The sequence below is a fragment of the Mercenaria mercenaria genome, chromosome 7, assembly GCF_021730395.1.
Source record: "Mercenaria mercenaria strain notata chromosome 7, MADL_Memer_1, whole genome shotgun sequence".
Taxonomy (NCBI): Eukaryota; Metazoa; Mollusca; class Bivalvia; order Venerida; family Veneridae; genus Mercenaria; species Mercenaria mercenaria.
In genome coordinates, this window is record NC_069367.1 from 83,358,509 (window position 1) to 83,378,079 (window position 19,571).

Below are 19,571 nucleotides of genomic sequence, written 5' to 3' on the forward strand. Positions count from 1 at the left end.
AACACCATTAACGTGAAAAATAATCAATCAGCGGATGTTTTTAGACAGAAAGTACCAAACCAAAACGGCCATCTGAAGACTTCAGCAAGAGAAGGCTGGTTTTAATGCGGTTCTGGAATCAGCTTGGAGCAATAGCAAGAGCGATTTTGAGATTTTGTTCAGTTTGTCCCGTTTTCCAGCCAAACTAAAGCAGACACGGGCAGATGCTATGTGATCGGAGGTACGCATCTATAAAAGGACTTGCAACATACTAAAGACATTTTACAAAAATTCGTAACAAAATACTTACGACGAATTTTCTTCTTGAATTGACGCTTTGTTGACAAAATTGCTTGGCGCGATACCTATGGCATGACGTCATAGACCACGTGATTGTGCACCGTACCTGTAACAGTGAATATCATATGTTGCAAAAATTATAGGAAGCCGGTGTCACGGTGACGTCATTACCGCGTTCCCGTTTCTTTCTGCTTATTAATGACATTTTTTCCATTTTCTGGCCGATGCTTGATCTTTTAAATGATAATTTTTTTTAAACAACTGGAAAGCATTCTTTCATTATTTCATTATTGTTGAGTGATGAATATTTTTTAGTAATTGAATGAAGTTCTGTATTCACTCCGGAAAGAAGTACTTCTTGTGAGCACCTATCCGTTAGGGTGCGCTTTTCAAGAACTTCCGACGAAACTTTTCAAATCCATCACTAAGTGTGCAAGTATACTTGCGTTACCGTAAAGCTCGATTCTCGAGCAGCCTGCTCTTCGAGCTCGCTATTATTTTCCGCAAAAAAATGACGTCAATTTGTCGTCGCAACGTGCGAGTGGACGGCATGGACGTCACGCGATTCTTTCCATTACAACAAAACATTTCACGTCCGATATAGATCGCGGTCCATTGAAACTCAATGCAAAATAATTTTAGGTATGTAATAATTTACAATATATCCTCTCGAATACCCGATAAGGTTTGATAATGTATGAGGATCCCAAAATATGTAAATGTTTTTCACGTATATTTGATAAAAGCCGTGATAGTAGTTATCCACAAACCGTCTGTATTTGGCTGTAAATAGACTCGGACACAGAAAAGTAGGAAATTAGAAAATTTAGCCGTATATTTGAACACGGTAATTTTAAAGATTACTAATTACAATTAGAAATGGTCGAATATACGTAGCTTCCTAATATTGTTTGTTTTATCAACATTATTGAAAATTATTTACACAAAACAACAAAATAGGCAATATTTTACTAGTATTTCCAAAATAAAATCTTTTAAAAAGTGTCTGAAAAGTTCAACAAGACATTCCCTTGTATAATTAGATGCTAACGCTTGAGACTGCAATTTGTCGAATAGTGAAATCGGCATGATTTGCTTTGAGCCACTATACCTATAACAACGTTTATTTCATATCTTACTAAATAACGTAACAAATTCGCATTGGATTTAAACGTATCTGAACAGCGTTAGGCCGAAATTCGCGTTCGTGTGACCTAGTGTGCCTGATAACGATATCAGGCACACTTCCGGATGTGCAAAATCCCCATATCAGGCACACTTCCGGCTGTTTAAAACATGAAGATTTTATACTTCCACTAGCAGAATGTCAAGTATATCAAATTAGCACTAATCTTAATAAGAAAACATGATATGAATACATGATTTCGTTAGCTCCTTCTTCTATTGTGGTTGAATAAGGCTGACACAAGTCACAACGGCACTAAAATGTTTGAAAGGAAATGACGTCAGCGTCATCAGAAAACGTTGACGTTCCCGCGCATTACATAAACATTCCAACACGCTGTGGATCAGAAAATTGTTTTAATGTCGTTATTACTTTAACAGTATAATGGAACATATGCAATAAAAAGGTTATAAAACAGGGCTGGTGTGCCTTAAGGCGATATTGGCATACTAAACCGGTATTAGCCTTCGGGCTAAAGCCCTCGGGCCAATACCTCTTCTAGTATGCCAATATTGCCTTAAGGCACACCAGCCCTGTGTAATAACCTCTAAGTATATCCTGTAACCCCAACGTGTGCAAATCCATAACAGATCATTCACACAAAATGTAAAACTGAATTGTGCATACAAAAAGCATAAATCGCAACTGAAGGCACACACGGTGAGTAAACTGGACAGATCTGTTGTATAAGCAGTATGGATATGCGCCTACTGGCTCCGGAAAATCATTGGATTTTAAGATCATTCGTTAAGAAGGTGTATTTTGTGTTTTGGCAGTATTCATTGATACAGTAATGCATATTATACCATATTCTATAGGTTTACAGGTAGCTAACTTCATGTGTCGAATGACATGTGACATTTGCGATGAACATCGAGGTAACATCGAGGTATGTGCATGCAGGATCAGCGTAACACCAAAATATGTTTTACAAGTAACTGGCAAAGAATTTTTGTATAATAGTGGCTTTAACATACGTAATGCCTATGCCTGAGGTATCTTGTTTTCATATAAAGTATGGTTGCAATATTTTGGGATGATGTAGTTTATTAACAAGGTTGTGGCGACGTTCCAAAGAGACGTATGACGAAGAGGAGCATTCTTTTATCCCAAAGATCAATATTTGACCCAGTTACCGTTCTCCCGCCGAAAGACAGCTGCTAGATTCTATCGTCATTTGCGTTAATATCATATTACAAGGATTTCTACGAGGGCATGTATCGAACCTGTTTTATGATTAATTCTAACACGACCAGCAAATAACCTACATACATGTAGAGCAAAATCTATCTCGGGTTATTCTGCAATAAACAACTCGCGTGCAATGACGTCATCTGATCCAGGTGCGTAGCTCGGTCGTAGAAAGTAGTTACCGTTTTTTCTAACACTGTTGATACTAGTATGTCGTGTTAGAACCGAAATAATAAGTTCCCAAGTGTGATTTATCGTAGAATAACCCGAGTTTTTCGTTCTTATGCGAAACAATATATCACACAGGCCTACGGCCCTCTATTATATTCTTACGCATAAGAACTCAAAACTCAGGTATTTAAGAAATAATAAGTTCCCAAACGTGGTCTATCGTAGAATAACACGAGTTTTGAGTTCTTTTGCGCAAGAATATATCGCATATTGTTTCGCATAAGAACGAAAACCTCAGGTTATTCTACGATAAATCACACTTGGGAATTTATTATTTCGATTCTAACACGACATACTACTATCAACAGTGTTAGAAAAAAATGTAACTACTTTTTACGACCGTGCTACGCACCTGGATCGGATGACGTCATTGCACGCGAATGGTTTATTGCAGAATAACCCGAGATAGATTTTGCTCTATATGTATGTAGGTTATTTGCTAGTCGTGTTAGAATCTGCGATAAACCACGTTTGGGAACTTATTATTTCTTAAGTATACTTCTCAAGAGTGGGGCAATAAACGCACGAAGATAAGAGGAGGACATACAATTTGACGACAATTTTTATGATAGGAGCTGGTCTTTTTTCTGCGGCGGCTGTAATAGATTGCTAAGACTGATGGTTGGGTGTGAATGTGGTGGGGGATTGTGTGTGAGGGAGTGTGTGTGTGTGTGGGGGGGGGGGGGGGGGGGGGGTAATGTGAATTGTTGCACTCCTCAAACAGTCTCATCCCCACCCATTTGTATTTCAAGTTTACAGTCAGTATCTTGAATAGAATATTTTACCTAAATTTGGGACAGTAACATTTTACCTACCAGCCGTCAGCCAAGTTCATGCTCTCGAATACGATGACACAAGCATTTAAAAGTGATTTTTCGTAGGGGCGGTGGGGGGGGGGGCAGAAATATAATTTGTTACTCCTCAATTCACCTCATCATAACACACTTATATTCCAAGTTTTAGTTTTAAATGATACCTTAAATAGCTTTGAGGTTCTGCTCCAGACACAAAATACAAAGGACACATTTGAACTCAATTTATGACATTGACCTTGGACCTACCAATCATGTCCATGCGCTGTTTTTATCGTCTCATTACCACCTACCCATATACCAAGTTTGAAGTCAATATCTTGAATGGTTATGCTCTGGACAAGATACATGACCTACATATTTGAACTTGCTAACACTTTTACGTACAGAACCGATTTTGAAAGAAGAAAACTCTACAAACCGTCTCGTTGCCATCTACCTTATATTTAAGAGGATTGTCTTCAATACTTTGAATGGTTACAATATTATGATGTGGATACGAAATGTGAAGGACACATTTTACCTTGCGCTCCATTTATTACTTTGACCTTTGACCTACAAACAAGTCCATCCGCTTAGCTCAGTAGGGAGAGCGTTGGTGTACAGGTCGCGGGTCGCGAGTTCGATCTCCGGGCGGGGCGTATTTCTCCGTGACGATTTGATGAAAGACACTGTGTCGTCCTCTACCTCTGATTTTTGGGGGAAGTTGGCAGTTACTCGCGGAGAACAGTTTTGTACCGTTACAAAATCCAGGAACACTGGTAAGGTTAACTGCCCGGCGTTACATCATCTACATCTACATGGTACGTTAAAACTGTCAATCTTGACCATTACTTAACGGTGCGCAAGAGAAAAGTAGTATAGAGAAGAATAATCAAAAGTAAGATAGTAAAAGTAAATAGTAAAAAGTAATACAGTAGAGAGAGTAAGAAAGACAAGAATCCAACCACATACACCCGTCAGAGAATAGTGTGACCACTCCGGCTTGCGTGGCGCTACCAGGACACGAGGCCCCGCCGGCACAGCTCACTCTCTTCTAGGCATAGTAGTTGGGTCATAGTTCCCCTTAGAAGGGTTGGGAAAGGAGCTCTCTCTTAAAGGATGCCAAAGAGGGAGCCTCAGCTACAGTCGCTGGTAATGCATTCCATGCTGGTATAGTTCGAGGGAAGAAGCTGTGCTTGAAAGTGTCGATTGATGTAGAGTAGTGATGGTACTTGTATGAGTGTGATGCTCTGGTCCTGGAAGAAACGTGTTTCAGATAGTTTGAGGCAGGAATGTCCACTAGATCGTGTATTATCTTGTACAGCATCGTTAGTTGATTCTTCTGTCTTCTTGATTTTAAAGTATTCCAGTTGAGATGGTTAAGCATGCTGGTGACACTGCTGGTGTTCCTATATCTGTTCGTGACATAGCGTGCAGCTCTTCGTTGGACCATCTCAATCTGGTGAATAAGTTCTAGTTGGTATGGGTTCCATATGGAGCTACAGTAGTCTAGGTTGGATCTGACCATGGTGTTATAGGCATTTGTCTTTGTTTCTTCATTGGCTTTACTTAAGTTACGTCTGAGGAACCCTAGCATGTCGTTAGCTTTCTTGGTTGTTAAATTAATGTGTTTCTTCCAGGATAGATTGGATTGTATGGTCACTCCTAAGTACTTGGTACTATTTTCTTCTGATAGCTGGATACCTTTCAGCTGGTATGGATGTATCATTGGTGATTTGGCTCTGGTAACTCTGAGGACACTGCATTTCATTGGATGAAATTCCATACCCCACTGGAGCTCCCATGCTGCCAGTGAGTCCAGGTCTTCCTGTAGTTGGTATTGGTCCTGGGTGGTCTTGATTTGGCGGTAGAGGATACAATCATCAGCAAACAGCCTGGTGCTTGATCTGACACTCTCAGGTAGGTCGTTTATAAAGATAAGGAATAACAGCGGTCCTAAGACTGAAATACTGTTGAAAAATGGCATTAAACCCAAAACAAACAAAAACAAACATGATTCATGGCTTTGTGCTCACCACTTACCTAACTCTAAAGTCAGATATACCGGTATGTCACAGGTTGCCTCGGTAGAGCTATTACATGCTGCTACCTGTACCGGTGTAATGAAGTATTTCGACCCCCATAGAATAATGACCCCCCGGTCATTATTCTATAGAAAAAGTGACCCCCGGTCATAGTATTATGACCTCCAGATCATAGTACTATGACTCCCCCACGTGAAGTAAACTGAATCTCACGAAGAATATTGACTCCCATAAAAAACGACCCCCGGTCATTTGGTCAAATTTAGTGATAACTCGTGTATCTAAGGCCTAATTGCTGCATTTTATGCCCCCACGCGGGGGAGGGGGCCATATAGATTTGCCCTTGTCCGTCCGTCCGTCCTCCTTCCGTTTGACCATAAGCCCCAGATACCATCACTTGACACAGAAATCAGAGCTTTCAGCAACGGGAAAAGGGATTCTATTTCTAGACGCTGTAATGGTGTATACATTTTTTTATGGAAAATAACAATTCACAATACGTTCACAAAACACACCAGTGTCAATAATCCCTGCAAACTTCGGTATGAAGTAGTTCTTCAGAAGAAAACTGCACAAGAAACTGCTAGCATAGAACTTAGTATTAATAGAAGTTGCAATACTTAGCAGTGGCAGTAAAGTACGGTAGCGGCAACAATAGAAAGTAGTTGTAGTAGTAGTAGTAGTAGTAGTGGCAGTGGTAGTGGCAGTTGCAGTAGCAGCAGCAGCAGCAGCAGCAGCAGCAGCAGCAGAGGAATAAGTGACAGCAACAACAGCAGCAGGAGAAGAAGAGGTAGATGTACAAGACGTATTAGTGGAAGCAGGTATAGTAGTATCAGTAGTAGCAGTTGTAGTAGTAGTAGTAGAAGTAGTAGTAGTAGTAGAAGAAGAAGAAGTACATGTAGTAATAGCAATAGAAGTAGCGGCACCAGTAGTAGTAGTACAATCACAAAGTTAACTATTGGCAATGGAGGGTATTAGACTTGTAGATCTCGTAAAATTGTCCGTTAGGTTTGGTGGGGATCACTTTTTAATAGATATTATCATCGAAAGTCTTTTTAGGAGCCGGTGTTTTACACGGAAAGGGTAACTTTTTTAAATAGAATAATGTCCGGGAATCAATATTGTATGAGAGTTCGAATGTAGTAATTTCGGCAGTGAGTATTTTACATGGAAGGAGTCACTTTTTCTATAGAATAATAACCGGGGTCGTTATTCTATGAGATTCGAAGGGAGTCATTTTTAGGGAGTCAGTATTTTACTTGGAGGGGTCAGTTTTTCTATAGAATAATGACCGGGGGTCGTTATTCTATAGAGTTTTCAAAGGGAGTAAGTTTTTTATAAGGGGAGTCAATATTTTACAGAAAAGGAGTCACATTTTCTATAAAATAATGACCGGGGGGTCGTTATTCTATGGGGGTCGAAATACTTCATTACACCGGCATTTGTCTATGCGTCGCAGCACATTTAAATCATGTGCGGACAGAGGCGTCTACCATCTTGACTCTACTGGCGAAAGGACTGCATTGAAAATAGATCTATTTAAGAGACATATTTATTATAACTCACTTTTGTCCACAATGATAAAATTTCATTACCCAAGAAGGAGATATTTTTATTATCAGATTTAGACATGTGACCAAACGAAAGAGATTGTCAGGTTATGTGACCGCGCTGATATTTTGAATGCCATATATAAGGGCAAATAATTGCTTAAATCTTTTAGCCAAATCGATTGTCTGCCTTGTACACATATAGTAGTGTCGTCACTATTCAATGTGTACATAGGCGATTCAGACGACAGTATTGTCAGAAAGAAAAACAACTTTTTATGTACAATGTACGAGTACTTAATTTTGTTCGATATACATGTAGTGAAATAAATATCATATGGCAGCGGTTGTGACACTGATATTATCAAGCCTCGAAACAGAATGTCACCACTCTGCTTTCTCCTCGGGTGACATTCTGCTCTTGGTTGACAATATCAATGTCACACACGCTGCCATATGATAATAGAAAGAGTGCAATGATTCATCACTTTATTTTGTATCATTGTTGTAATGTTGTGGGTGACGTGTTATCATTATGTTAGTGAACGTATAACGAAATAATGTATACATTGGTATAAGACAATATAATTGATCAAAATGTAGAAGATAGTGCCAGAAGTTTGATAGTACTAAGTGATACGAAGGACCTGAATTAATTGTTGCAGGTATCTGTATTTTAAACAAAATTATGGTTGGCAGTAAAGGATAAACATTCAGGGATTCTTCTTGGAAAATCTAAATTCAAAACTTTCAATGTAAAATTGAAAGTCCGCTTTAATACATTTGAAATGATTTACTACAAAAACACAGGAGTAAATGACGCATATTAACGATTTAGCGGGGAAGATATTTGCAACTGTATTTGATACGAATATAATAATATACTGCAAGCTTAGGGTTTACTCAATTTAAAGCCAATGTTATACCGAATTTGGATGTCAATAATCCGTAAAGATTAAATGGTTTGATAAACAGGAAGTAAAAGATGATACACATGTGCAGTAAGTACTGTAGTTCTATAAAACTTAAATTTGGTTGTTTACAATCTGTTGGTAAAAATTTAAGGTCATGAAAAGCCATTACAAATGTTGTTTGCTAATACACAAATGAGCCAGAGGAAACTTTTTCTGCTGCTAATTTTTCAGCTTGATAAAGCACAGGATTGTTGTCAATAGATCACACCCAATGTTTTTAAAACTAGGCCAGACCTCAATACCACCAGTTTATGTCATTTGCAATGCTTAATCAGTTGTTAACATAACCTGTTTTTTCCATGTTTTCATGTTCATTTCATTCGGGTCAATAGAGGATGAAAATATTGATGAATAATGTTACCAGGATGAAAAATCCCAGGATTCGTATGGAACGCCACGGCAACATCATCAGCCAGATATGACAGAGAAAAGACGTAGAAAATTACATGAAATTGAGGTTTATATGTTATAAAGTTTATGCTTTCAATGCTTTAATTCTTTATTACTGAAACTGAGACAATTATTCTTACAATATACTTTTTCTGGTAAAATAATTAACGTTGTTGGCTTTGAATTACTGATTTTATTTCAAACCTTGCAATGATTATTCTGTCGCCAGAAATTGTTTCGAAGAAAAAGATACTGAAATGTCTAAACGAAGACATTAAGTATCCGTTGTAAACTTGAATGTTTCTGCTATTATTACTGTGAATCAAACATCAATGATTGGGGCCCCTGTTTAGGTCACAGACTCGATAGTACTTGCTGCTCACAGCTGTTTGAAACTCCAGAACTCTGCCTATGTCTGAAATATTGCCTAGAGGGACATTTGGGGACTTCCTCATCTCTAAATAGCAAGACATTCACCGTATATATTAGAATTTTGAAGAAATTTAACTTCTCAGCAATAAAAACATACACCAGTAATACAGTATAGATTACATGGCCTCTTAGATGCCATTTCTAATTGCATCTGTATGCTAGTGCTTGTTTCAGGTGAAAGTTTTGAAAAGAGAAGTCGAAAACCTGGAATGTTTCGACTTTTTTATGTCTTCGTCAGAAATAATTTAAGGATGAGAATTTTCTTTTACATCTGGATTTAAATTTGTTGATTCACTTAACCATGAAATCCAGGAAATCCCCTGTGGATATTATTTATTTCACAATATTTGTATTGTTTGCAGCAATTTGGAGGCCACCTTTGAAACTTACAACATCCAAAATATCTTAGACAACTGGCATAGGGCAATATTACACGAATAAAATCAAAACTGCTGGCTGTTGAATCGGGGGTAATTGCCATATGTTTAACCTTTAGAGGCAATTTTTCTTGAACAATCATCAAAAGCTTGTACATAATGTGATGCGTATTTCAGTTGTCATTAAACGAACATCTTTCTTTTTTTCAGGAGTACAGTGACTCTCCTAGCAGATCACAGATCAAGCTCACAGTTCTCAAGATTACAAAAATTGCGTGTTTTTCTCATGATGATTAAAAAAACTGATTGATATTACTGATGTTTAATTATAGCAAAAGCATTCGTACACAATTAAGTTTAAATGGAAGTTAAAAAATTGAGTAATAATAAATAAAAGGGTTGCAATCGAATTTTTTGTTGAAATATTGTAGTCCTAAAAGGTCACGAAGGTCAAGGTCGAGGTCACGATCTCAACAATAGAGGTCAAGGTCAAGGAGTCCAAGCAAACAACGACGAAAATCGAAGAAAAACAAACACAGAGACTAATTCTAAATTGTTCTTGTCATTTTGTTTTACATGGAAAAATGTGTTTATACTTTTCTTTAAAAGTCATTTGCTAATTTGTACATGTACATTTCTGGATATACCATGCGCTGAATTTCACTTTGACTCTAGATTAAAACGTAATTTTATTACAGCTGCTTCAAAACTTAAACAGTGCTCTTCAACTTCATTACCAGTATGGTTAAAATTAGCACAAGACTAATTTTGTTTATAAAGATTGACTACAAGAACAAATTTTAAGCTGCTGTTGACTATAAATAAAGACTTGTTTCTTCAACTTGACAACAGTACAGTCATACCTTTTCTAAACTTGAATGTTTGTTTAAAGAATGAAATATCATATGATATATTCAAAAACATTAATGCAAAACTGAAAGTTGTAATATCCCTGTGTGAACATAAAACAGACTTGTGAGTGTTGTGAAAGGAACACAATTATGTCTCTAAAATGTATGAAATCAGATGTGTATTATAATTATTCTCATGCATTTTATTGCATGTTTGTTGAATTTCAGAACTTTCTGTATGCTTGGAGATCTTAATAGTAAATTCTAACACGATCCGCAGCAACTGCTATATAAATATATAGCGAAATCGCCTATACATGAATCTACGATAAAATATACGATATGGTTGGCTGTTACATTTCACCCCCTATGATTGTGACATAAGAGATTCTACTTCAGTTGCATTACATACGAATTATTGCATGGCCAAACGGTTGAAAACAGCATTTCAAAAACATAAATATGATAAAAGTCATACTGACTTATGTGTAGGACCGTAAAACACGTTCTGATCTCTTCGAGCGAATTCAATTAGCTCAATTAAGATTCAGCGGTGACGTCATAAATGTATGACATAAAGTATGACGTCATAATGATGTGACGTCATATAAAAGTTAAGCTCGTCACTCGTAACACAGAGTCAACTCGCCAAATTTGATGATTCTGTTCATAATTAGTTTGCGAGCTGTTAGATTACTAATTTATAAATACTTCTCCAAATTCTGATAAAAAGAAACAAATATCTATACGTTCCATTGGCTATGCAACACTTTCTAACCATAGGGGGTAAATTGTAACAGCATATGACCCGAATGACGTATTACGCTGAAAATGCAGTACTGTAAAATGCCAATTATTTGCGTTGTTAGAATCGAAATAATAAATATGTTCCAATCATTTTATCAATTAATAAAACATGGGCAGTCGTTTGGATGCGAATAATTAAATCACTCGTGCTACGCACTCGTGATTTAATTAGTACGCATCCAAACTCCTGCCCATATTTTATTAACTGATAAAATATAGGAACAGATTTAGATCTATTATTTCTTAATTAAAACATAGAAATAAATGTAGTATTTGTTCTAAATGGTCTGAAATATGTACAGACCCTTAAGCATTTTAGCTCGACTATACGAAGTATGGAGAGCTGTCTTACTTGACCCAGCGTCGGCGTCCTTCCACGTCCGCACCTTGGTTAAAGTTTTTATGCACTTTTTACTTAGAAATTCAGGTTTAAGTTTTGATGCACTTTCACAAATTTTGATTCCATACCAGTCCTCATGTTTTTATTTCGATGTAAACGAGATGTGGAACCAAAATTTGTAGTCCTGTTTGGCGGCATATAACCCATACTGTGTTGGTGCGCCGTAAAACCCAAATAAATAAATTTTACTTAGAATTTCGGGTTAAAGTTTTGATGCACTTCCACTCTATCTCATTTGATTCAAACTTAAGGTAGTTGTTCCACCTTATCACCCACATCATATGACACAAGGTGCATAACTCTGGTACCAAATTTTCATGAATTATGCCCCCTTTTACTTAGAATTTAAGGTTAATTTTGATGCATTTTCACCATATCTTGTAACGTAGCGTGGCCATTCAATACAACAAACATAACCTTTTAACCAGTTTTATTTATCATAGCAACAGTCTTCAATATTTAAACATAACATTTTAGCTAGATATTATTAAGTAAAGGTGACCTTATCAATCTAGCATCTATAACCCATCTTTCTCTCTATCTCTAAATCTCACTCTCTCTCCCTCTAAATAATTATATTTCAGCATATATATTTAATTAAGCAGTCTAGCCGCTATGTAAAATTACACAATACGTCGTGCATTTTTCCTTAACATATCTAACTTTGATCCCGAAGTAAATGATTAAAACGACTAAGTATACCTGTTTAACCCTTGGGCTACATGTTTTTGTGACAGGTTTGACAATTCAGCTTTTCAATTTAGATCAAGTATTATAGTTTATCATCTTTCTACGTAGCATATTAAACAATGATTTATGAATATACAATATTCCGAACCTTTCAAACCTGTTACATTACAAATCCCTCATTTCTTCCACAAAATAATAAAAAAAGATTAATAGTAAATCTAAGCTATAACAAATCCTTAATGTTGATCGTTTAGATTATTGTTGCCGAGGGTTCGCCAGGTATAATTTAGTAAACGTAATTAGCTTTTGAATGCACGTTGGGTAATTTTACACATACATATAAAAAGACAATTTAAAGTACATAATATTACAGATAGATACAATTTCTCAGTATTTAGGCATCAGAATAGTTAGTGCAAGCATAATACAAATATAATCGAGGAATTTCTTAAAACGTGATGATTTCTTTCATACAAATAAAGTGCATTATATATCTTTTCAAAACATTCGTCTGTAGTTTTACAATATTTACATTATACATTGAAATTAAACAGTTTTTCATTTGCGAATCACATCTGTCTATATTTTCACGAGTACATGTATATAGCAGAATATAGATAAATATGTAATAACTCTAAAGTATCACGTTTGTCAGATGAACGTCTGTTTGTTTCGTTTTTCGTTCATTTTGTGGAAATTCCGTCTTTCTGATGCATCTATCAGAGCTTGCCATACATATAAAACATAAGTGGTTCTGAAATTAGAAAGCAAAATTACATATCTGGTTTTTAAATACTACATGTACATGTTTATAGATATCAACAGCCGTAAAATCACATCTTCTATAGATACGATATATCTTTTGAAACATGCTAATATTTTAAAATTAAATACGCGCACATGTATAAAGTACAGATTAAAGATATGCCTTGAACATGTATTTTTTATTGCGCTCATGCTACAAGTGTATACGCCGAATCGGATATCTATTTATTAAAAGTATAAATTCTGAGAGACTTGTATCTAGAGTATACATTTTGTATAGAGTATACATTTTATAAATACATTTGTATGCACCGAAAACATTTATTTATTTATTTATTTATAAATTTCCTTTCTTTCTTTTAAATATTCAAATGAAATAAACAATAAATGATACAAATTTTAAACAAATCTGCCTCCAACATCAGCCAGTTCCCTGCAGAGTAGAAACATCAGTTGTCGGTCATGTGGCACCAAGTCTGCTGTTTCGCGTTGTTCACATCGGCGTCCCATAGTTCCGTAATAATTGTCTGTTGTTGTTGAATTCTATATGCACACATCTCGTTGCGGAGTAGGCCGTGGGATCCTGAATTTGCTAATTACTAAAACTGCCTAAAATACTTCCAGTTAGTTTTAATATGTTAATTCTTTACAGTTTTCAGCTAGGGCAAAATATAGTCTTCATATCATCTTGGTAAAATAGTCTTCATAATCAATTTATTTGCAACTGTGTCGTGTATTTTCAATAAGAATTGCATGGGGAATAAAAGTATAATACTCTGACGAGAATCTGACATCGAGTAAATATATCTGTTGCTAAAATGTTTCTTGTTTGTCTTGTTTCTTTGTTGTTTTCTACACAGAATTTCAGATTATTTCCTTTTTCATTTTAACATTTTTCATAAATTCTGTCTTAACAAAGTTTCTTTAATTGTAGATGGAGAGAAAGATTGATATATCATTATAGCTCGGGGTTATTTTTCGTTGATTGTTGTATTATTCATGATTTTATCTTTGTCACTTTGGCGTTCCACCAGGAAGTTGCTGATATAGTTGACTGATAATAAGTCCTTGGGGCTGTTATTGTTACGCAGTCTCTCATTGGTCAATATCGTGCGTTCAACCGTGAATTTGTCAGTCTCCTTTTGCATATTTGACAGAAACTTTTAGCTAACTGTCATTGTCTTCTTGCTTGTATTGTGTGCAGACGTGTTTTAGAAATTTTGCTTGAAATTTAATTAAAGTTCCACCGTAATACGAGCACTCAGATATAATAAAAGGATATAACAATGGACAGGAGGAATGATTACACGTATTCAAGTTATTATAAGGTAAGTACTTTATATATTTATCTTTTAACTGATATAAATTGTTTTAAATATAAAATACTCTAACATTTAATTTGCATTTGCAAACAGACTTATATTTTATGAATTATTTCGCTAAAATTATTCGGGCAAGTGAATTTGATACATAGTTAAACGAATAACAATTTTTGTACTGGTTGCCGCATTTTCTTTTTATTTCACAGCATTTGTGACCATGTTTACTTTATTAATTTAAAAAGATGACAATATAACTTTAAATTAAATACTTCAAAGATATGAACTTTCAAACATATATTTGATACAAAAAATAGAATTAATACGATTACAGCAATTTATTCATTTCGTGGAAATGTAACGCGGTAAATGTGCTTTAACTATAATTGCTAGTAAAATAATATGCTTGTTCTCACAAAAAAAGTCTGAGAACACTAAATCTAAATCAACAAATCATATATGCAATAAAATAATTACGTAATGTAAGCCTTGCTTATTCGGCTTATTCTATGATAGATTATTAAATTGTTTTATGCCTCTTAAATTTAGTCTTATCTGCATTTTACTATTAAGAAAATACGTGTAAAAATTCAAATATCATTAGATACTGGCAAAGCGTACGTGCTTTAATAAAACATAAATCTCGTATAGAAACTTCAGATGGGTTGAATATAACTATTTCTTTTTTTTTTTTAATCTTAAGCTAAAATCTTCAGAAATATGTTTAAACAGGTGCTAGGAGATATTTACCATGACACCGGATTTTGTAACAGGTGCGTGTGTAAACCTTTCATGACACCGGTTTCTGGAACAGGTGCGTGGAGAAATCTATCATGACACCGGTTTCTGAAACAGGTGCGTGGAGAAATTTATCATGACACCAGTTAATGTAAACAGGTGCGTGGAGAAACTTATCGTGACACCGGTTTTTATACTCTACAGACTGCAGCTGACATTAAATTGCAGAAACAAAACACAAAATATACATAAAAATGTTAGCCAGGCAATTTTTCTTTATTGTTAACATTAATCAATAACCATTATTGTAAATCTCACATTATGACTGTTTTCATACGTCTTACATTACTAAAGTATGCTTAAACTAGTGAACCTCACGATATAATTGTTCTCACAGGTCTCAGAACACTATATTTTGATAACAATAATTTCAAATGTGAATAACAGCATAGGTATTCTGTTCTCAACAGAATTAAAGAAACAAATGTTACGTTGCGGTTCTATCTTGTATTTTCTACTAGCCTTTTACTATGCAGAAAATATAACTTTGTGCATTAGGAACTTAACCAACACCGAACAGTTATAATAATAAATGTATGAACAATAACTTTAATTGAAGATATTTACAAAACAATACAGTGTATATGAATATACACCTTGGTGAAGTCATTTGGATTTATCAACGTCATCATATAGCGCTACTTTTCTTACCAATCTCTTGTTAAATCATTTTATGCTATAAAATAGCAAAATATTCTCTAAGATAGGACCTTCGTTTAAGCCCTGAAACAATTGTCTAACAGTTAAGGTCTAAAACAATGTCTTTAGCAAACCTTGCATTATGTCATTTTTGCTTTTTTCATTCTCAGCCATGTGACTTAATATCATTTGCAGATATTTTTGTTTGTCATCAGTATCATGTTTCATAACATGATTAGGTGTTTTTGTGTGTCTTGTTACATTTTCAATAACCATGTTACTTTGATTATTTTCAGACTCGTTTGACAAAGACTGTGTATCCATGTCATCTGTCTCTAGGGACTGATCAGAATGCGAAGCACCTGATTCCATACGGGATTCATTATCAAGGTAATTGTTTTCTTCTGTATTGTTACCCATACTAGCTGAACTTTCGCCAGTATTGCTTGCTTTTTGTTCCGTTTCTGAGTCATTTTGTTCCCTACTCTGTTCTCTTAAATGTTTTCTTAACTGAGCTAAAGGAATGTTATCTTCTGAGGAAGAATTTTCACGTTCTTGACGGACCCTATTTGTGCTTTTAGGCATTTTAACTTTTCTGATTTTGTTTGATATTTCAGCATCAGAAACATCAGATTCATCATTACTGCTTGAGCTAGAATCATCTGGAGGTATTACATAGTTAACCCTTCGTCTTGGATAACCTTTAACAGCTTTGCGTTCGGGCCATTCAGCAATGTCAGCAAGCCTTATCTGATCTGCATGCACTTGAACAACTGAGTTGTCAAGCTGGTTCTTAATAAGGTATGTAACTGGACCTTTTTGTTCAAGAATTCTGTAATGTGATTTCCAGCGATCTTCAAGCTTGTTTTTTCTTTGATAGTTCTTGTAATAGACAGGATCATTTATTTCGAACTTAATGTCTTTTGCTTTTTTGTCTACTTGTGCCTTATGTTTTCGTTTCGAGCGCTTTAAATGTCTATAAGCAGTAAGGAAACTTGCATGTTGTTCTTGAAGAACTATCTTGTGAAACTCTTCGCCATGGTATTTAGCTCTAGGCTTTAGCAAATTATCAATAGGTAAAATTGGGTCTCTGTTGTAAACTAAATAGAAAGGTGTGAACTTTGAACTTGAAGAAACATTGTGACGTATGCCTGCTAAAGACATATTAAGATGGAGATCCCATTCTCGTGTATTACCTTGAACTCTTTTTGCTAAAATATCATGCAGAACTCTGTGCATTCGTTCTTGTTTTGCATTACTTTCTGGGTGGTATGCTGTACATGATACATTGTCAATATTTAACTCTTTCAGGACCTCCCTAAAGGCAGAACTCGTAAATTCTGACCCTCGGTCATGAATTATCTGGAGAGGACATCCATATCTAGGATATATCTCGTTCAAAAGTAAGTCTATTACTGTATTTGTACTTTTATCAGGAGCTGCGAAAGCTTCTGGAAAACCACTGAACATGTCAACAAAACAAATGATGTAACGATTGCCACTAAGTGTTTTCTCATAAGGACCACATATGTCTATTGAAACAATAGCAAATGGAAATGGTGCAATATTTGTTTCTCTTAAGGGCGCTTTAACCTTTGTCAAATTTCTAGACTGGCAATCAACACAAGTTGTTACATATCTATGAAGTTCTTTAAACATATTTGGCCAGTAGTACTTTGTTTTTATAGTTGAAAACATACGCTGTGTACCGGGGTGACCATTGTTGTGATATTCTGTTATAACTAATGATTTCAATGACTAGGGACATACAGTCTCATAACTGGTTCTCTCTGGGTTTGAAATATAGTATAGAACATTGTCTACTTCTAAATACTTCTTGAATTCAGCCTTACTTGGGTCACCATGCTTAAGTTGCATTTTCATCTGAACAATTGCAGGATCTTTATCTTGTTCTAATCTCATATCTAAATCTGCAAATGCTGGGACAGTTTCTACTAAAGAATCTTGTTTTTGATATTCTTTGTTAGCTACTTCTTTCGGGTTTAAATTGTTAGAGTTTATAACGTTAATGCTTTTCACTGTATTTTTGTCAGAAATTTTGTAGGTATTGTCATTTATATCTGGTTCAATTTCTTGCTCACTTTCTTTTTGTTTATTTTCAGAATCTGGTGGTCGTGAAAAGAAATCAGCAATAACATTTGCCTTCCCTGGAAGATACTCTATCTTACAGTTGTAACCACTAATAGACAATGCCCATAACTGAATTTTCTTGTTTTGCATTTCACTTTTTAATAAATACTGGAGTGGAGAATGGTCGCATTTGATTGTAAATTCAGCATTGTGTAAAAAGAAATCTAGACGTTGCAAAGAATAAAAAATGGCATATGCCTCTTTCTCAATAGTGCTGTATTTCTTTTGTGTTTCACTTAGTTTATGAGATAGAAAATATATAGGCCTTTCTTTATTTTCATCTGATTCTGGTGAATTACACGCTTGAGTTAAGCACGCTGCCACATGACTATCGCTGGCATCGGTATACAATGTATACGGCTTGTTTGGATCTGGGTAGGATAAGAAAGGAATAGCTGTTAATTGTTCTTTAATTTTCTCAAAACTTTTCTGACATTCTTCTGTCCAAATAAATGGAGACTTTTTCCTTGTAAGGTTAATAAGAGGTTCTGCTATTTCTGAGAATGAGGGGATGAATCGACGATAAAACGAGGATGCCCCAATTATTTTTCGAATTTCACGCACATTTTTTGGAACCGGAAGTGACCTAATAGCTTTAACTTTATCAGGATTTGGTCTGATGCCATCTTCGTCTATGACAAATCCTAAGTATTCGGTTTTAGGCTGCATGAATTGACACTTTTTCAACTTAAGTTTAAGTTTATGCTCTCTTAACCTTTGAAAATAATATCTAAGTGGCGTTTATGTTCTTCTAATGTTTTACTGAATATAAGACAGTCATCTAAATATGCCACAGCAAAATCTAATCCCTCTAAGACTTTAGACATTAATTCCTGGAACACCCCCGGGGCATTAACTAATCCGAAGCACATAACGTTAAATTCGAATAGACCTCTGAATGTGGTAAATGCAGTTTTTTCTTTATCTTTTTCATCAATCGGTATTTGCCAAAATCCTGAGTGACAGTCTAGGGTAGTAAAGTATTTTGAATCACCTAAAAGAGCCAATATATCATCGATATGAGGTAGAGGATAGGCTGTGGGTCTCACCAGGGCGTTGATCCTCCTAAAGTCTATACAAAATCTGGTACTGTTGTCGTTTTTCTTTTTAACCAGCACAACAGGACTTGCATAAGGGCTTTGAGAAGGTCTTATTACGTTAGCCTTAAGCATTTCATCTATAGCATCACTCATAATTTTTCTGTCATTTAATGGCACTCTATATGGTCGCTGTTTTATCGGTTCATGTTCTACAGTAGGAATTTTCATTGTAATCTATCTGTCTGTGACAATTCTGAGTCATTATTCGCAAAAACGTCCCTATTTGTTTTAACTAATTTTTCTACATACTGAAAGTGTTCTTTAGGTGCTACTATTTCTTTTGTATTTATACTCGATTTTTCACCCTTATTGTGTGATAATTTATTGACATCAGAAACAGAAGCTATACATTTTTCATCAATTTGTTCAACAGTTGCAACGACACATCCTTTTCTTAGTTTAATTGTTCTATTTGTAGAATTTACTAACATAACAGGAAACCTACGATGCTTTCGTAACTTTATGACTGAATTAGCTACCATTAAACCAGGTTCTGTACTAAGATAACCATCTTCAACACTTTTTAATTCATAGGTTTTAAAATTCTTTAGTTTAGAGTCTTTTCGTAATTGTCCTGAACAAATATGCACTGTTTGAGGTTT

The 19,571-nt window shown here is 35.3% G+C and overlaps 1 long non-coding RNA gene across 1 annotated transcript; it reads left to right on the forward strand.

The window, feature by feature from the left end:
* Positions 1-7,936: 7,936 nt before the first annotated feature.
* LOC123555262 (uncharacterized) lies at positions 7,937-11,247 on the forward strand. The gene is made up of 3 exons (XR_006687213.2): positions 7,937-8,277; positions 8,583-8,707; positions 9,660-11,247. It is a non-coding gene; the product is annotated as an uncharacterized LOC123555262 (long non-coding RNA).
* The last annotated feature ends 8,324 nt before the right edge of the window (positions 11,248-19,571 follow it).